Source organism: Belonocnema kinseyi, chromosome 7 (genome assembly GCF_010883055.1).
Source record: "Belonocnema kinseyi isolate 2016_QV_RU_SX_M_011 chromosome 7, B_treatae_v1, whole genome shotgun sequence".
NCBI lineage: Eukaryota > Metazoa > Arthropoda > Insecta > Hymenoptera > Cynipidae > Belonocnema > Belonocnema kinseyi.
Genome location: NC_046663.1, coordinates 99,805,870 through 99,824,227, shown reverse-complemented (window position 1 = coordinate 99,824,227; position 18,358 = coordinate 99,805,870). Strand labels below are relative to the sequence as shown.

At 29.7% G+C, this 18,358-nt stretch overlaps 2 protein-coding genes across 9 annotated transcripts in view; both read right to left on the bottom strand.

The window, feature by feature from the left end:
* The window catches only part of LOC117177308, a 75,138-nt gene extending 66,610 nt beyond the window's left edge, over positions 1 to 8,528 (bottom strand). The window contains exon 1 of one of the 2 annotated variants that reach the window (XM_033367919.1): positions 8,352 to 8,528. The gene's annotated coding sequence lies outside the window, so the exon portion shown is untranslated. The remainder of the gene's footprint in view (positions 1 to 8,351) is intronic. The other variant, XM_033367920.1, reaches the window with a different exon arrangement.
* Positions 1 to 18,358, bottom strand: part of LOC117177307 (PAN2-PAN3 deadenylation complex subunit PAN3) — an 84,379-nt gene that overhangs the window by 27,793 nt on the left and 38,228 nt on the right. The gene's annotated exons all lie outside the window — the stretch shown is intronic.

Below are 18,358 nucleotides of genomic sequence, written 5' to 3'. Positions count from 1 at the left end.
AATAAAAAATTTGGACGACTTTGAAATTTAAAAACTCCCAGTTTAAAAAAACTTATATATTAAATACAAATTTTAGAAACCTTGCCCTTAATTGAAATTTGTAATGAAATTCAAAAATGAAGAAAGTTCCAAATCTTTAAACAATTCTTTGGAAAAATTTGAAATTAAAATTCTTAAAATTTGAAGGTAGGTAATTCAAACCTGCAGCTTTCAATTTTGGAAAGATCTAAAATTGAAAGGCTCATTAATTTCGATGCATTCAAATATAAAAGTTGGAAATTGTTGGAAGTTTTAAATTGTCATTTTTAGTTTGAACACGAAAATTGAAATAAGAAATAGAAAAAAGACTTGATAGTGGAATTTTCAAATTTAGTCGCATTCCTATTTGAAAAAATGTTAATAAAAAATGATTCGAAATTTCAAATTTGATTCGGTGAATCTTCTAGAACTAGAACACGACAAAATAAAAAGAACATAAAAGCGATAAGTTATATGTAACTCTCTATTAGCTGCACCTTTTAGTTTTCCCCCATCGAAAAATGATTATTTGCGATTTATTTCAATGTTCTGGTTTTCTCACAAAATTTCAAATTCAACCCTGTTAATTCTTAAGGAGAAGCCGTAAGCCTGTGCACTTTAGGCAGAAGCAGACATTTATCTTTATATATTTTATCTTGAAGGACCTTTTGCCTCAAGCCTGTCGCTCATGAGCATCTGAGACCAGGTCGATTATCATAAATAAATTCAACCATTGATAATACAGAAAGTGCCCTAAGTATCTTCTACCTGGAGTGGTCAATATAATCCAAAATTTGAAAATATTCATAATCTACGATGAAAGTTTTAGATTGTGAGATAATATATGATGTTTCAACAGTCTCAGATTATGAGATCATTTAAAATTCAATTTCATTATTTTATCCAATAAACTCGACTTTTATGCAGAATTGTTTGACATATTACTGAATGTTATAAATGAGGAAGTTTTAATCAGTCAAATAAATTTTAAATTCCTAAAGTCGATTGTAAATTTAAAATTCTTCCCAACTGGTGTTTTTAAATTTTTGAAGAGAATCACAAAGTATAATATTCAATTTCAAAAACTTGTAAATTTTGAGTTTGTCAAAATCGAGAGCTTAAAATGTTAAGATTGTAAGTTTAGATTTTGTATATGGCTTTAATGTAGCGAAATGTGAATTTTTAATTTTAATTATGTTATTTTATTCAAACTATTTTAAAAAACAGTGTTTTTTTAAATTCAGATGCTGTTAAATGAGATGAATCAAAGGATCAAGTAATTTCAAATTTCAAGTCTTCGAAATACAAATTTTGAAGACTTTCACAAACACATTTTCTGATACTTCAGAATTTGGAGGTTCTAAATTTGTAATCAAATAGGCAATGATTTTGACGTTATATAAGTTTTATAGGTTCTTCAAAAATTCATATTTTGACTTCAATTTAAATTCTGAATTCTCTAAGTTTCAGTTCTATGAAAAACAAGGATTTCTCCAATTTTCTTATTTGCTTTATTTGAATTATAGTTGCAGATTTATCAAATTAAATTACACCTTCTTCGAAGCAGTTGAAAGTATGAATCTTTTTAAATTCCAATTCTTCTAATTTCTGATGCTGTCAATTAGATGTTTTTCGATTTGGTAAATTTGTCACCTACAGTTTACAATTATCTAATTTTTTCAAATTTTCAATTTGGGGGTTTTATATTTTCGAAGTCTTTCAAACTTAAAGTTTTTCGAATTTTAAATCCTTTAATATAATAAGACTACTAAATTTTTAGTCTTTCAATTGCAAATGAATCTTTCCACACGTTACGAATTGCAATTTAGAATGCTTTCAAATTTTAGAATTTTAAGTTTCAGGTTTTCTCCAATTATGATTTACAAGCGCGTCCTTTCAAACTTGTAGCTTCCAAGCATCCAAAATGTTTTTCAATTTACGTAGTGCTTGAAAATTTGGAATCCTTCCAAAGGATTCCGAGATTTTTAATTGCGATACTATAAAAGCCGAGGTAAAAACGTACACATTTTCTCTTTTTTTTTCTATTATAAAAGCTCTTTTCACAGTTGTAATTATAATATTTGTTGTAAATTCAAAAGGACACTCTGCCCAGACTTGCACAAACAAAAGTTTCTTGTTCTGCCCAAGTTTCCATCGAAGCGGTCATTGATGCTCTGTGACCTGTATTCACTAGATTCACTAGAAGTAACTTGAAAGCGCTATGAAACCCATCTTCGAGTTGAACAAATACTCAATGGGTTCATATTCGATAACTTCTGTTATATATTTTTTTCTGTAATGCCGAGCTTTCTGAATTCACGAACATAAAAATAGTTCAATTCACAATCTGCCAGACGAAGAACTTGTTCAATATTTGTAGACCTCCTTTTATCAATTCAATTTTGTTTAGTAACTCAATTTCTTATAAGAGAAAAAAAAAAATAAAATGAGAAAAATTCAATTTTATTCAGTAGTCCAGAGTTACGTTGATGAAAATGAAACATGCGAATGGAACGTTTAAACTTAAAATATATTTAATCTTTTTATTCATTTCTTTGTATTTATTCAGACGGAAATTGATCACCTTTGCTAAGAAAAAAAGACAAATCTAGTACTCTCGTTTCCATTTTATTAATAGGATTACCTTCAGTACGAGCGAAATAAAGATATGGTTCAATTTTGTTTTATTATTTTGCGCATTGACAGATTATAAAAAATCACGTTGCTTTTATCCTACGATTTATCGATATTGGTTTTTAAATTCAAGAGATTCTGTTCCATTTTCTGTAATGAAGTACTGAATTTTGAAAACCCTACGAACATTTCAGAAGTAACTACAGCGCTCTTCATCATTTATATTAGAAAATGTATTACCTAATCTGTTTTAACTATTAATTAATTAATAAATTCAGTCTCAAAATAAACTATATTTAAACAGCTAAATATTAATTATAAGATTAATTTTTCGGACGATAAATTGAAGATAAATTAATTATAAGGATCCTAAATTAATTAAGTACTTCATTATCGTAATCTGAAAGAAATATAGTAAGGTGCATTCTTTCTGGAAGTGAAACGCATAATGATAAGAAGTCTGAAAGCAGAGATTAAATCCAGCAAGAAACAGGATGAGTTGATAAATGAAACACGATTTGCTGTTCCTACTTTTTTTTCGATAAGAAGCGCAGTGCTTACTAAAAAATAATCCGTTGGCATACCTTCAGGCAGGTTAGAACAAAAATATTGTACAATTGTTAATTTCAGTATTAATTGTCAATCTTTTTAATCAGGCCAGGGATATTTTCTCGATTACCGATATTGTTGTTCTTCTAAATAAACAGAGTATGGACAAAAATAATATATAAAAAATGGAAAAGGTGTTGAAATAAAATTGTTGATTGTTGTAAGTACCTACGAAAGATGATTTTTTATTCGACTAATAGTTTTCTTGTTTACTGAGGATTTACGACTATCCTTTTCAAAAAATATTAAAGAAACAGACTTCCAGAATATCAGTGAAATTTAAAATATTTTACTACAAATAATAGAGACCGTCTTTAAAGCATATTGGGAGTTCTATTTTTACATTCTGATCCTAATAAGAAAATTTTGGTTTTATAAGAAATTTGACTTAGTGGGTTTTCACATATCTCCACGTTTTGAGACCTCACTCAGTTAGAAAAAACGATTTTTACGAACGTGTCTGTCTGTATCCTGTAGACACGATAACTTTTGAAAGACTAATCAGATAGGATTGAGCTTTGGCAAAGTTTTTTAAGGCATCAAAATAAAGGACGAATTCGTTAACCAGCTATTTTGAATAAAAATTCAAAAATTTAGAGCACTTTCAAAATGTGTGAAAACATTTTTTCTAGATTTAGAAATTCTATGTCCGGCTATTCATAGTATTCGGAAACTCGAACAATTGATCCCCACGAATTTTTCCGACAAATATAAAATTATCAGTCATAGCATTTTTAAAATCTAAAAAACAAAAGAAAATGAACATTTTTAGCCAAACAACGCACGGTACGAAAAAAGTCAAAAGAAGAAAAACGTTACTTTTTTAAAGCCCTACAAGATTATAGTAAAAAGTTTTAAAATTATTTCGCAAAAATGAAGATTAAAATCTTGATCGCACATAAAATAATGAAAAATCAAAAATTCCATTTTTCGGTTAAACTATACAAGGTTATAAAAAAATATGAATGGACAAAAATGTTGCATCCGAAAAAGATCTACAAATTCGTTATCAATCATTTTTTCATTTGACGCGTAGGTTTTGTTTTAACCTTGAAAAATAAAATTAAATAAAAATTCTTGGACAAAAAGACACAAGCTACAATAAAATTCTTGGTATTTTTTTTTTTTTAATTAGAGTTGAAAATTTGCTTTTCATATTTTTAAAATTCCAATATAATCAATTGAAAAATTATTTTATAGTATTTATCTGATAATATTAACCCTCCGTTTACAGGCAGGGGATTTTAAGGCACAAACGATTTTTCAAACTGGAATGTCCTGTCAGTGGAGCTGCAGTTTGTCAGTGAAATTTTGAGTGGCGCGCGATGAAAGTGCGCACAGTGACTTAAAATAACATGTCTGTGAACTGCGTTAGTGTTTTCACCAGTTAGTGAACATTAATTGTTTTGCTTTATTTGGTATTTTCGGGTATTTATATGAGCCACAAAAACTTTTCATGTAATAAGTTCTGGTCTATTTTTGTACAATAAATATGGATTAACATTCAATATCCTATTTTTTCTATAGAATTGCCTGCCTGATTTTTTTGAAAGTCACAGTCTAAGCTTTCAAACCCTGCAACGATTAAAAAAAAATTTATTTGTTGTAAAATTATGATTTTTTTAACAAGCATTGATTCAATTTTTATTTTTTAAATTTTTCAACGTTTGACACCAACAACAATTGGACGGCATAGCAGATACTTAGGAAAAAGAAGTCTGTAAACGGAGGGTTAATTATTTAAATGCAAATATTTTCCGGCATTCCTAAATAAAAAAGAATTAAACTCGACGGTTTAAATTTAAATCATGACAAAATTTATTCGTCAATAGACAAAAGATTTTGAGAAATGAAGAAATTGCTACAAAATGAGTTTTAGATGACATTAAAAAGTATTTAAAGATACTTATTTTCCCATTTGGAAGCTTTTGAAATTGAAACAATAAGCATTTATAAGAATTAAAAACGCATCTCAAAGTTTAAAATTAATACACCATTAAATACTAAAAAAAATTTTTAAATTTGGGGAAATATCAAAACTTTTCGAAAGTCGAAATTTAAATCTAACAATTGCACAAATCCCAATTTAAAGTTCATTCAAATATTGAAACGTTTTGACAGTACTACTTGATTAATGCTTTATTTTCAAATTCCACAACTTAAAATTAAATCAAAAAGTGGAATTTTAGTCTTTACACTGAAAAGACCGAGACCCAAATTGAAAAGCTGCAAGATTCTTACAGAGCATGAACATAAATTATTAAATTTCTAAAATTGGAAGCACAGAAAAGTTAAAAATTCAAAATTAGAAAGAAGTCAAAGTGTAGAGATAAAAGTTTTAAAGCATTCAAAATTCAAAAGCTAAACATTTTGTATTTAAAAAATACATATATTTAAGTGCACTGAATTCTTTGTAGCAAAAATGTGAACTTCAAATTCTACAATGTTACTACTCACAGAACTGAGAAGATTTCGAATTTATAACAGTGAATGTTTACTAAATATTAAAAGTTCGAAGAACCATCTAAGTAAGTCATCTTAACAAATCGGAATTGGTCATTAAATACCAATTTTTTTCTGCCACTCTATTTTTAGCATTGCTAAAAACAAAACAAAAAAATACGAAGTAAATAAAACTGTGAAGAATTGCTTTAAATCATTTATTTAAATGGACCATTCGAGATAATTTGTCGAGTTTAAAAATACACTTAGCAAAGAAAAATATCTGAATTATCATAAGTCATTAATTGGAAATGGAGACGTGGAGCTCGTACAGAGTTTGTTATTCACATTCAAACCCCGTTTTTCTTTTAAATTCGATATTTAACGTCTCCAGGTTTTTAGCACAAGCACATGACATGAAAAAGTAAAAATATTGGTCTATCCTTTAAAAAACCTGCAAATATATCAAGTAAATTTTTATAGTGATTTTGTCAATTTAATATGACAGTTTCTATTTTTCGTCCATAAAAGAAACCAAACAAATCATCGACATAAAAACAAAGAATATAACTGAATATACAACCAGGGCCTATTAAATTTTCTCTTCTGTATTCTTTAATTAAAAGTAATTAATAATTTCTAATTAATATTCAAATTTATGAAAACGTATGACGATTATCGGAGAGGGGCTTAACTAATCTTTAAAATGTCTTCTGATGTCAGACGTTCAAATGTAGGATAAAATAAAAATTGTGTAAATCTAAGCAAAAAATTGAAATTATTTAAAAGATAAACAAAGTAAATGAAAAAAAAATCTTTCAGTGAACAAAAATACAATCTAAATTATAAAATTGTTTATTGCATCAAATAGGTCTGCCAAGAGAGGGAAAATCGACACAAACGCCACATGTTGAAATTCCTCCACTACCACTCCCCTCTGCTCAGTTCAAGAGGCTTGGGATTTTGGTCTCTAGTGAAGTTGAATGAGTAAAGGCCAGTGGAGGTAGAAAAATCCCATCTGGCAAATGAGCAATTTCGACGAATTTTACCCTCTCTGGGCAGGCTTGGCATAAAACATGTTTGAAAAATCAAATACAGACTGTGTTAAAACGATTTGTCCAAATTTTCGTTTTTTTAATATAGTAATAAAACAAATTAAATTTAAATTTTATTAACAATTTTATCTTACGATTTGAGCGTGGTAATAATTTTTTTATCTTCCCTGCAGCATTAATATTTCTTGAAATAATTTTTGTTTATTAAAAAAAGTCTCTTTTTTAGGCCTTTCGATGAAAAATCATCAGCTATAATAAGATCACGATAAATTTTGATTTTCGCGGAACAGAAGAATTGTTTGCATAAAAAATGTATTAATTAATTTGCGGTCAGTGTCACTTTTGAGATTTTCAATTGACACATCTATTTCCTCGAAACAGGATAAAGTTTTCCAATCAGATTTTTTTGCACTTAAATCAGGTACACGCCATATTGGAATTAGTTTTTTCCTGATCATTAAATGACGATTTCGATTTCACAGAATGTCTTTTCGCTCTCCTGAAAAAATCTGATTTTGTTGGTTATCTAATTCTGAATTACAGCCCTTCAACTGATCTAATTGTCAAAAACAGATCTAAGTGTCACAAAAAACAAAAGACGTAGATAAATGTCAATAATGAAAGATGTTAAAATAGGGTTAAATTTTTTCTGTATTGTTCTAATTTTCCTGTGCAGTTCTGAAGTCCAAATTCCTAAGACAACAACAAGTTCAGGATATGCATCGTGGAACAGGAATCTTAGCACAAAATATTAGTTTGATGCCTTTTCCCTTGCAAGGAATGTTTTTGTCAATTTTAACTGAAATTCAAGTTTTAGATTCAGTAACAAATGTATAAGAGTTTATTAGCCTGATTTTAAAGTATCCATGTCGTTCACTCATATTTATATTAACTCACATTGTTTAACTTTCTCGAAATTCATATTTTAGTCTTTAGAGGGCCGGCCCTTTTTTTAGGCACTACTCAGATTGTTTACTAATTTTTTTTTATTATTGGAAGTTCTGTAAATTCAAGGATCTCAGATTTATTCAAATTCAAGATTTAAAAAAGTAAATATTTACTAAATTATCAAAACTCGAGTCTCGTAATAAGTTCACAACAAAACGATTTCGCAAATGAAACAGCACTCTTTCTTTCCACTAAAAGCCCGAAAAAATTGTTATATATCATCTATTGCAAAAGAAAATTGGGAGATTAAAGTTTGCAGGCGCATGCACCGGGATTCTCTACCAGACAAAACCCCTCTTCACCAAGAGTATTCAGATTCTTTGAGGGGGGCCCGAAAAAATGCAAAAAATCACAAACAAATCACTCTGCTTCCTGGTGGTCTGCCCCGTGCGGGGCGGGTCTCCGGGCGGAAAATCAATGAAAACAGCACCGTAGGAAACTAGGAGCGCGGTCCAGAGATTCTACGACAAAGCAGCTTGCATCTTCCCTCCCGGACCGAAAGGGCAAAAACTCCCTTGGTCTCGGTCGTGAGTTTTTTGGCGGTCCGCTCGCGAGACATTGCACCTGGAGCGCGGCTGGGATTTAAATTTGAAAATCGATGCGTACAATAAGATAGAAGTGAAGTACGTGGTTTTGAATACGTACCTCACGCGCTTTGGTAGATTGAGATCCGAAAGTCGAGGTTCAAGTAGAAGTTCGACGAAGATATGAGGAAGCCAGAAGCGAACCGATCCGATCACTGACGCAAAAGGAAGGCGAGACGAGAGGCGACTGGCGCTGGCTTTTCAGGAGCAGTTCGATGCTCGCCTCTGTTCTGTTATTGCTCGTTGAGAATGTTGAGAATTGAGATGAGAGAGTTATGGTGGTGGTCGTGGTGGTGCAACGCGGCTGCGCTAGGGCTCATAAACTCAACCTTTAGTCTGTTTAGTTGTGAGGCTGAGACAGTGAGAAGTTGAGAATGAAAATTGAGATTTGCACGATTGCACGAAGTTGAGAGTAAACTGATTTCAAAGCTTTCCTCCCAACTCGCAATCTTTTGCGACCCTCTTCGAAAATTAAAAAAAAATGTGTGGTCCAGGCTATTTCCAGGTTTTCCCGGGCAAAAAATAAACATTTTCCGGTTTGAAGGGTTTATAATAATAATAATTTTATATTAATTGATTTTTTAATATTACTTCAAAAAACATTTTAGGACAACAAGGTAAAATATATATAAGGGGCTGTTCAAAAACTGCATGACACTGCCAGGGGAGAGGGGTTAATGGATTTTGAGACACTTTGTGACGTAGGGAGAAGGGGTAACGCAGAGTGACATCATACATGGAAAATATAAATGTAGATAAATCTTTTTTAACCCTTAAATGACACTGAGGCTCCATTGGACCCCAGACCATTTTTGAATGAATATAAAAATTTGTAAATTCCATTAATTTTTCATTGGTTTTCGAAGTGTTAAAAATAAAATTTAAGTTAATACACCGATTCATTCTTTAGAAGAGAAGTTAAAGAATACCCCAAAAAAATGCTCAACAAAAATATCAAAAATGAAACTTTTTACAATAGTTTAAAAACTCTGGGGCCCAAAAGATCCCAAGTGTCAGCTACGTTATTTTTTGGAGGTGTGTTATTTAAGGGTTAAATGATTGAAAAAATAAAAACTAGTGGTTTTATTTTACAATAAGGTAAGCATCTAAATGCAGAGTTCCCACTCGTTCCCCTATTACCTTCTATTCCCTTTTTTTACGATTTCTTCATTTTACCATTATTTTCAAGAAACATCCCCTTTTTCTCTTTTCATCATACTGAATTAATAGAATCCAATAAGAAAATCCCAATATTTTTTGTTGAAAGTTCATTATTTTTATTTGAAAAGTGTACTATTATATTTAATTCAGAATTCATCTGTTTTGGTTAAAAATTCTACTATTTGATTGAAAATTGAACTATTTTGGCTGAAAATTGTTCGTTTTTAGTTGAAAATTCGATTATTAAAGTTTTTATTGATATTTTTTTTAAAATTTAAACTAATAATTGCTTGAAGGTTGAACTACAGAGAAACTCTTCTATAACGCCGATTTTGAGGCTGACAGTGGGTGGGAACTAACTCATTATAGCCCGCTCCGCCTTTATTTTTTCAGGCCTGAGTGCTCGTCTGAGTTCCAACCGCCGACCCCACGCACCCCGCGCAGTTCCTGTTACACCTACCTGCGACGCGGCGTCGAATCTCGGAAGGGCTATAGAAGGGAGGGTTATTAAAGGGTTCCACTGTATTAAAAAAACATTTATTTTATTGGTTGAAGATTTAACTATTTTGTTGAAAATTCATTCTTTGTTTTGTTTGAAAATTAATTTTATATCTAAAAATTTAACTAGTATATTTGTGGATGAAAATGTACCATTTATAGTTGAAAATTCAACTACTTGGTTAAAAATTTGTATGTTTGTTGAAAATTCATCTATTTTGATAGAAAATTGATCTTCTTCATTGAAAATTCAATTACTCAATTAAAAGATGAAATACTGTTAAAAATTCATTTTCTGCAATACATGCACGAAATGTTCGCTTTCCTAGGCATGTATTGCGTGCGGGAAGTAGCCAATTCCAAAACCGTGGTAAAAAGCAGTCAGAAAAAAAACTGTATTCTAGCTGCTACGCCTGCGCAGTTAGAAACCGATTCCTTTTCTTACTGTTACGCATGCGCACTTTGATTTAGAATTAATTTACAAGACAGCTGTAATCATAACTTCACTTCATTAGGATTTGACGCTTGAGAAACTGATTATGAGTAGTAAATTGTGATTTGGCAAACTCGAAGTGATCAATTACTATAAATGATTGCTAAATTACCGAAAATGTCTGAAATTTTTGTAAATTTTTTGATACCCGAAATTACCGATAATTTAGAAATTTTTCGGTTTTGGAAACTCAGCAATTTTTCATAAATTTTCGTATATTTTTAAATTTGTTCCAAAAATTGTTGGATACCTTAAGTTTCCTAAAAATTTGTTTTTATTGTGTCTCAAATAAAAAATTTCCTACATTTTTTACAAAAAATATCGTTTGCAACAGGTGCTGAAAATAGATAGTTGCAGGACCGCCGGTATCATAACCTGACTTCATTATGATTTGACGATTGAGGGACTCCTTGCGAGTAGTGAATAGTAATTGGACAAACTCGAAGTGATAACTTACAATAAATTACACATAAATTACCGAAAATGTTGTTAAGTTTGGGATACCTGAGATTTCTGGTAATTTAGCAATTTTCCTTAAAATCCCGGAAAATTGGGTAATTTTTGGAATTTTGTTTACTGCTCGCCTTCGGCTCGCCTCTAATGCACCCGCAATTCGCTTAAACTCCCCTACGATTCGCCACTGGCTCATAAAGAAAACTCAGTTTTTTGAACTGCAAAATGAACTTTTCATATTTGGTGGAAAATTGATAATTTTTAGTTTAAAATTTAACTCGTTAGTCGAAAATTAACTTTTTTGTTGAAATTCATATTTTTTGGGTTAATAATTCAACTTTTTTTGTGAAAAAAAACGTGTTTTAGGTTTACAAATTTAACTGTTTTCTAGAGACTTAGCCCATTTGTCTAAAAAATTCAACCATTTCGTCAACATCTTTTTTTTCTTGAATGAAACATCTTACTTAATTGAAAAATTATTTTTTTTCTCGAAAAACCTTTTTTGTTTAAAAGTGTAACTGCTTGATCAAAGTTAATCTGTTTTTATTACAAATCAAAATCTTTTTTGGTAAAAATATCGACCATTTATATTCTACTGTTGTTAAAAATTAATGTTTTTTGATTGAAAATTGAACTTTCTTCCAAAAAATTCGTCTTCTTAGCTTGAAAATATAACCATTTGGTTGTAAAATCATCATTTTTGGTAGAAAAGTTCTTGTTTAAAAATTCAACTGTCTTCTAAAAAGTAACTTTTGTGGTGGAATTTGAATCCTTTCTGTTTGAAAATTCGACTGTATGATTAAAAATTCATCTTTATTAGTTGAAATTCAACTATTTGTTTTCCAATTCAACTACATGGTCACAAATTTAGACTATTTTGTTTAGCATTCGTCTCTTTTGCTTGAAAGTTCAGCTATTTAATTGTCGGTTTAACTGTTTGATTTAAAATTAATTAATTAATTTCACACAAATTTAAATATTTGGTTGAAAAATCATCTTTTCAGATTTAAAAGCCAACGATTTTCTAAAACATTGGAATTTTCAGCTTGAAAACTCAACTGATACTTCGAAAATTTATTTCCTTTGGTAGAAAATGATTTTTTCTTGGTAGAAAATTCAAGGTTTTTCTTGAAAATGCAATATTTTGCGACTTGAAATCTGTATCGATTCCTATTGAATTCAATATGGTACCTACACATTAATTTTATTTAAATGAATTTCTTCTATTATTCTTCTACTTTCCCCATTACTTACCAAATGAAATAGCAGATAAAATTTTGACTTAAAAGGGAGTGTTCTCATTTGTGACGTCACCCTGGACTCCTGGAAGATATAAGTTTTGTGTGATGATCTGTGGGGAAGAAGGGGAGGGGTAAAAAAGTTTTTTTAAATAGCCTGACGTGGTTTTTGAACGGCCTCGAGTGTAAATTGTTATAAAAGGGATTTCAGACTTCACAGCCCAAAATTCTGACAAAACAGGGGCAATATGATGATTTTTCAATAAAATAAGGAAATAATAGGGGAATCAATTGTTTTAAGTAACATTAATCTAAATACCATATTCCTAAGATTTTCAGTTGAAATATATTACATTTTCATCAATAGAGTCGAGTTTTCTAACTAAAAAGTCTAATTTTGTAGAAAACCTTTGACATTTAATCCTGAAAAGATGAATTTTCAACAAAAGAATTAATTTATAAGAAACAATTTTCAAGCAAAAAGTTGAATTTTTAACCAAATATTTAAATTGACAGTCAAACAATTGCATTAATGACAAAATAGATCAACTTTCAAGGAAATAGACGAATTTTCAAACAATTAATTGAATTTTTAAGTATATATTTGAAATTACAACCAAATAGTTGCATTTATGACAAATTAGATAAACTCTCTAGCAAAGAGATGAATTTTCAAACAGAAAGTTCAATTTTTAATATTTCTATCTAAAAAAGACGAATGTTCAACAAATCACTTGAATTTTCGACCAAAAGTGATCAATTCTTAACCAAGAATATAGAAGACAACTTTTCAATTAAGAAGAATTAACTTTCAACGAGAAATAATTGGATTTTATCATTGGATTCTATTATTCAGTTATTCTCATTTAAGCGATAACAATGAGAAAAAGGGGAATTTTTTTAAAAACAGGGGAAAAAAGATCAATTATTTTAAAAAGAGGAACAGAGATGAAAAGGGGGAAGAGTGTGAAGTTTGATAGGTTGAATTGAATTGCAAGTTACATATGTAATTAATATCTAAAAAGGAATTTTTCGTTCCCAAATATAAAAGGGACTTTTCTATTTAAACGATCAATCAACACAAGCTTTATTTTAAAATCTTTAATGTATTATCATTTTCGATTTTTTAACGGAGATGATTGGTAACACAGAACATAATTCCAAGTATATTTGGTTTCGAAGAGCGAGTCAATATTTATTGCAAAAGTAAAAACTAATCTAAAAAGTTCCAAATTAAAAAAAATTCCAGGCCATTTTCCCGGTTTTCGTTTTTTTTGCAATATCATTAATTGAACAAGAAAGTTTTAGGTTATAGTTTAAATTAATTTTAAGTTAAAAAACAATGAGAAGATCAATTATTTTCCTTCATATGCAACTTAAAATGATTCTATCAGAGATATGAAGTATTATTTAACTTTACATAAGAGGTCTATCTTTGAAAAATTACTGTTTCCAAAGAAAAATCATCCTTACAATCTGAAACCGGTGCACGAAATAATACGATTTATATTATTTTAGATTTTTCAAGTTAAAATTCTTCTAACTCTGTAAATATTTACCTGGGTTCGCCGAAAAAATATATCGTTTAAAAAAATAAGGCAGAACCTAAAAAAAAAAGAAACTCAAGTAAATAAAAACATCATCATTACACTTCCCAGAAAAACTTAATAAAAATTGGACTCCCATCCTTTGCATGAAATTAATATCCAATTTCAGTGGCTCCTCAAATTACATTACAGTTTCTGCTGGAAAAAAAAATTGATTGAAGACTACTGAAGTCATTAGAGTACCTAACTAATTTGAATAAAATTGGTCATTTACTCCCAGATGATTTGATTAGCTTTCAGTAGGACTGTTATGTAGAATTGGAGATGGTATTAGGGGTAATGAGCAATGAGCCAGTGCCATGCCAATTTCGTTCTTTGATTCAAACCTCTTCTGAGACCATTGGCCTTCTTCAACTCTTGTTACACCGTTTCCCTCATTTCAAACTAAACCAATGCGATTCGACGAGTGCTTGTAGAATGCCGAGTCCTCCTTATGGAGACAAGACTGAAGACTCGATTAAAGGTCGCATTACCCAACGTTCTTCGATCTCCCCAGAACCTATCAGAACTGACGTGAGATCAAAGATCTTTCGAACGAGACAAATGTGAAAACGTTCACTTTTTTCGTTAATTGCTACCTAGGGCGGATGGCATTTTATCATCAATTCCAGTCACGTAAATTTGCCAGTCATGTTATCTTCTCCAGGTCTCTACTTTTCAAGTTGCACGCAAAAATGCTTGCTTGTAAAAATGCTCATCATACAACATCAGCTGGTATTAAAAGACAAAAGGTTTCTCCCGCTATGCAATTTCCTAATTTTGAATTTTTCGAGAGGAGAAAAATATAAGGAATTAAACATCTTTATAATAAAAAACAATATAAAATAAAAATATAAATATAACATAATTAACAATTTAAAAAATCTAAAAAGGAACCTTTCAAGATACACAAATTATGGGATAGAGTTATTAATTGTTTAAAGTAACTTTCTTGTACTTTTAAGTACAATGTATTTTTTTTTAGAATAAACATTTTATCATTAAACATAGTGATTATATTAGACTTATTCAACATACTCAACATTCAATCAAATCAAGACTCAATGCATATCAACTAAAATTTTTTTCTGGTATATAAATTTTTCATTCCTTCAGTTCTTCGTATCAATAATCCCTGATGAGGTCTAAATTGGCGTCGAAACATATTGGTTTCCTAGTAGTATTAAAAGGGCGGAGACAGGGTGAGTGAGAGGTTGGTTTTGGTTGCCTTTCTCTCTCTTTCTCCCTCTTTTTTCATTTCCGAAAAGTGAGGTTGTTTGAAAATCTGTTTTTAAATAGTGAATCTTTTTCATGCTTATTTTGCATAAACTTATTCATGATAAAATAGAATACTTTTCAATTTTAAATCATTTTTTTTAATAGAGACAGTAAACTTATGATTTGTTCCAATCCATAGGGTTTGCATTTAAATACTTTAAGAGTTCTTTTAATTGAGTCTAAATAATTGTTCCTCAATTTCTTAAAAGAAGTCTTTGTATTTAATTTTTTAAAAGAATGAATTTTAATTTTCGCAATGTTAGATATGCATTATTTTTTCGATTTTTTTTTTATTTGTTGGAAAATGTAATAATCTAAATTAATTGGTTCAGAACCAACCACAAAGGTACATCCAATTTTCTTACAATTTTTGACAATTAATCTCGTTCCATTCATCAAGCAATTAGAAATAATCATCTGCATTTTTATTAAAAATTGCAATTTTTAAATTTGCAAAAGGGGAGAAATGGATGAGCCAGGACCTTCAAATCTAGCCTTCCCCGAAAACAATCGGACTACCAAAAAAGATTTCAGCATAGTGGTAAAAAAAGGAAATTTCCTCATTATTTTCTTATTTTTCAATCTCTAAAAAACGATACTATAATCAAACTTATGCAAATCATCTTTTAGGCGCATTCAATCTTTAATACTATAGTTATGTGTAAATAAATGTTGGTATCTTCTAGATGCAATATTAGCTTCCAGAGGACTAAAAGAATATCCGATAAGTTAAGATGGTGCAGTTTCCCAACAATTATTTTGTTGTAATTCTAAACCTTATTGATGAACTTAACACTTTTTCTCTGTTGGAATTCTAATCATGACCTAAAATGTTGCATAGTCTGGATTTTAAAGTGCGTAGACCGAAATAAAAAAGTGCGTAGTAGAGATTGGTTTATTTTCTAATCATAAACTAAATTCCAAGGCTTCATGTAGTTATATATTTTATGGCAACGAAAAGTTTGATAAGTTAACATTTAAACTAATGCTTGTTAATCTTTTCTTAGTCATCAAATACGATATAATCTCTCTTGAGTTATTTTGTATCAGGCATGCGTCTATGCTTATGTTACGCAATCGATGGGCGACAAAACATACGTTTCTTTTTTCAAAGCAAATGAAACAAGACATATTTTCCCTGTTTGATAAAAAATTTGTTGACGAAGATATTTTTTCTCAACAACGAAAGCTAATGACGTAAATTAATATGTTATATAATGTTCTGTAAAGTGTAGTATTATTTTAAGTAATTACAGGTGGAATATTCCATTTCATTCGACTGACCAATAAACAAAATTCGTCTATTGGGTATTTGAAAAAGTTCCCGCCGCTCACGGAATAATGCCGTTTGAGGACAGTTTAAACAATACATGATTCTATTGCATTGAAAATGTCGAATTTGATGACTACAAAACAGCATTTGCAGAGATATACAAAATTGACTTGATGAGCGAATCGTTTCAAAGGAAGAACAATTTTTTTATAGCGGCCTTCATTTTCTGCATGAAAATAGCGAAATGTTATAGCAGACCATAGAAAATACTTTTAATGAGAAATTCTTTATGTTCTTTTTTTAATAAAGTCTACTATATGTGAAACCATAAGTGACCTCCATAAACCACCATATTGCATGCTGGGCATTGAGATATGGAAGATATGTGCGCGCATATTAAATAGAATGTCCAACCTATAATACAGTTTAAATCAATAAACACCTTCAAGAAAATGTTCAAGCACTTTTCGATATTATTGTGTACTTGAATAAGTTCCCGCTTTTTTCTGTAAATTTTTTAAAAATATTATTAAAGAAGAAACACCAAACATGTCTCATTAAATGAACAGTGAAACTCTTCTATAGCGTCGATTTTGGGGATGACAGTGGGTGGGAACTAACTGGTTATAGCACGCTCCGCTTTTGTTTGTTCACGCCTGAGTGTTCGCCTGAGTGACAACCACAGATCCCGTGCACCCCGCGCAGCTCCTGTTACACCTACTAGCGGCGCGGCATCAATTCTCGGACGGGCTATAGAAGGGAGGGCTATTGAAGAGTATCACTGTATTTTCGATGTCCAGTTACAACATTTCGCCAGTTTTCAGACAGCAAATGACTGCTGCTATAAAAAAATTGTTCTTCCTTTGAAGAGATTCACTGATCAAACCAATTTTTTATACCTTCTACAAATGCTGTTGCAAAATGTGAAAATGCAGAATGACGAAATTGAATGATTTCAGATAAAAAAAATTAGACAATAGGGCAATGTCAAAACCTTAGAAATTGAATATTTTAAGATTAGGCCATTTAAAATTGAGAGGAATTTAAATTGTAATATTTATAATTAAAATCGCTCAAAATTCAATAATTAAAAATTGAAAACTTTTGAATTTGAGCAATTCTAAATTCAAAAGTCATTAGAATTTGATGCAATATTGAAAACTAAATTCAATCTTTCAAAGTCAAAGCTTCTGAAATTCTAGAATTTAAATTGTCATTAAATTTATAATTTGACATTAAAGCTGATTAGACAAATTTTTATAAAATCAAATAACGAACTGAATTATACTAAAAAAAACTTTCAAACTAAATAGTAATTTTAAATGGAAAATATTAAAAATGAAAAAAATGTCTCCTCCAGACCGAATTTCATTTAAAACTGACAAAATTTACTGTTACGAAAAATTGTGACATTAAAAATTTTTTATTATGAAAACCTTTAAAGTTTCCATCATTTGAAGTAAATTTGAAACACTTAAAAACTAATAATTTTTACATTGCTAATTAAACTTTGCAAGATTACCAAAATTATTAATTTATTGCTGTATCAATTTAAGTTGCATGGTTTAATTTAATTAAATTTTTTATTTTAAACCTGATTTTTTATTTCAAATCTTCTCTTAGAATTATTATTCTCTCTTGAAATTGTCCAATAAAAAATTTTTTATTTTGAAATGATTTTTTTTTTAATTTTCAACTAAAAATCGACAAATTTTAAGATATTACATTGAAAATTGAAATAAGTAATACTCAACAAGATTGCTGTAATATGATTCCATTTTTTTAAATTGTACAATTTTAAGCTTTGCAGTTCGAAATTGCTTTATATTTACATCTCAAATCATCAAATTCAAAACTGACTATTAAGGCTTTTGAATAGAAATTTTGGAATATTTAATAGCGAAATGATCACATTTTGAATTAAAATTATACAAATTTTAAGGACGATAAATATATTATGTAATAAGTATTGTATTATGTAATATCCTATATTTGTACCGACTGTACTATACGGTAGCGAGACATGGACTTATCAAGAAAAAGATAGGAGTAAAATTAACGCAATTGACATGAGATTCATGCGCATAA